Genomic DNA, 2,470 nt, shown 5'->3' on the forward strand with positions numbered 1-2,470 from the left:
TGATGTTGAAGCTGAAACTCCAATACTTTGGCCAACTGATGTGAAGAACTGACTCATTGGAAAAGACCCGGATTCTGGGAAAGATTGAAGGTAGGAGGAGAAGGGGACAACATAGGATGAGATGGTTGGATGGCATCACTGACTCAATAGACACGAGTTTGAGTAAATTCTGGGAGTTGGTGATGGACTGGGAGGCCTGGTGTGCTGTAGTCCATGGTATCGCAAAGAGTTGGACATGACTGAGTGACTCAACAGAACCAATGGCTGAATTGTGTTGTGGTATGGTAAAAACCAACACAGCATGGTAAAACAATTTTCCTCCAGTCATAGAATAAATTTTAAAAAATGAAAGAAAGAAGAAGGACCTATCATTCCAGCAACTCAAATGAAGCAAGATGAGGGGATTAGGTGAAAGGCTATTTTGATGCAGAGAACTGGTTGTTATTCAGACCTCATATATATTTACTTAGATTGGTGTAGTTTTGTGCTCCTCTGCTCTCAGAGAACTTATTTAGTTACTTAAAACTGACTTTATCAGGAGATAGGGTATAAGTTCAACATTTGTAGAGAGAAAATGAAGATAGGGAAAGTTTCATTGGGTTTTATCAGATCCTACTGCCTCCCAGGGAGATCTTAACTCTGAACTGTCTATTCAATGAGACATAGGAACCTGCTTTGAAATAGGGTACATCCAGAGCATCTTCCTTATTGAGCCCACAACTTCCCTGTTCCTTAGGCTATAGATGAGGGGGTTCAGCATGGGGGTGAGGATGGTGTCAAACATAAATAGAGCCTGGTTCAGAACAGAGGTGTGAGAAGATCCAGGCCTCATGTGTTTTAGCACGGCTTCGGCATAGTAAAATGTGACCACAGTCAGATGGGAGGAGCAGTAGCCAAGGCCTTGTTCCTGCCTTCGGGGAAGTTCATTTGCAGGACCTGGAGGAAGATGAGAGTACAGGAGGTCAGAATGAGGCTTATGGGGAGAAGAACCACAACAATGCTGGTCACTCTACTCCTTTCTCACAGGCAGAGATATCCTCACAAGACAGCTTCAAGAGGGCTTTGACCTCACTAAAAATGTGATAGAGCTCTCGGGGACCACAGAGGGGAAAGTGCATGGCATGAGCCGTGTGGACCAAGGATGCCAGAGCACCTCCCACCCAGGACCCCCACAGCCATCAGCTGGGAGACCTGGTGGCTGATAATGATTGAGTATTTGAGAGGATGACAGATAGCCACATAGTGGTCATAAGCCATGAGTGTCAGGAGGAGACCCTCTGCTATCCCGAGAGTCAAGGTAAAGAATATCTGGGCCCCACAGCCAATCAGGGAAATGTTTCTCTTCCCTGAGAAAAAGTTGACCACCATTTTGGGGACTATGCTAGACAAGAAAATCAGGTCAATGAGAGAGAGTTGGCTAAGCAGGAAATACATGGAGGTATGAAGGTGGGGATCTGTCCAGATGAGGAGGATCAAGCTGGTGTTTCCTGTGATGGCAATGGTGTAGATAAGGAGGACAACAGAGACAAGGAGATCAGTATGTCTCATTCCTGGGAAAAGGCCCAAGAGAATGAAATCTGTACTCAATGTCTCGTTTCCTGTCTCCATGTTTCCTCTTTACCAGCTTCACCTGAAACATAAAAGAGACTTTTAAACACATGTGTGAATGAGAAAGAAATTAAGCCAGAAACATAAATTTAGTAATTGATGGCATAACACAGAAGATTTTGGGTGAACTGAAAACATAATTTTATCTGCTTCATAAAGGTGCTAAAACCATAGGAGAAAAATTAATAACTAGAGCATAAAAGTGACACTAGATTTTTTTTCCCCGTCAATGTCCTAACCCTTCCTGTAGGCAAGCGTTTTCACTTTTAATTATCTTCTTCTGATAATATGAACAATTCTAATATTTATGCATTTTTTCATATCCATAGTTTCAGTCAGTGCAATCTTGGTATCACACAAGGATACTTTAATGAAATAAATCTATGGTTTAGGTATAACATGAACTAAACACATCTCCTGAAGTTAACAGTTGTGTTCTGGGAAACTCTAATATCATATATTTAACTTGATATTGAATTTCCTTCAGGGTAGGGGCCATTGAATAGTGAAATATACTAGGGCTTCAGAAAAATTTGCCCTCTTAGTAGAATGGGTTTTCTAAGTCTTCCTGTACCAAATGTATTCAGAGATTAAACAAGCAGCAAAGATTAAATTTGATATCTCTAAGAAGGATAAGAAAGGACACAACTTTTAAAGTTGATGCCCATTCTTACTGTATTTTAGAGTCAACTTAGATGGAATTTTATTTCATTTATATAGAGAGAAACAAGGAAATTGCCTCAAGGGTTTACAGCTTCCCCCAGTTGCCCTTTGCATTGATGGCCAACCTAATCCATAAGAAAAAGAAATACCCAGATATCTGAGTGAAATGCAGATAAAGTAGTCTATTGAATCTCTGTGA

At 41.1% G+C, this 2,470-nt stretch overlaps 1 pseudogene; it reads right to left on the reverse strand.

Annotated features, from left to right (window-relative positions):
* Positions 1-574: 574 nt before the first annotated feature.
* LOC133062879 (olfactory receptor 2AJ1-like) lies at positions 575-1,608 on the reverse strand (annotated as a pseudogene).
* Between the last annotated feature and the right edge of the window lie 862 nt (positions 1,609-2,470).

The sequence above is a fragment of the Dama dama genome, chromosome 9, assembly GCF_033118175.1.
Source record: "Dama dama isolate Ldn47 chromosome 9, ASM3311817v1, whole genome shotgun sequence".
Classification (NCBI taxonomy): Eukaryota; Metazoa; Chordata; class Mammalia; order Artiodactyla; family Cervidae; genus Dama; species Dama dama.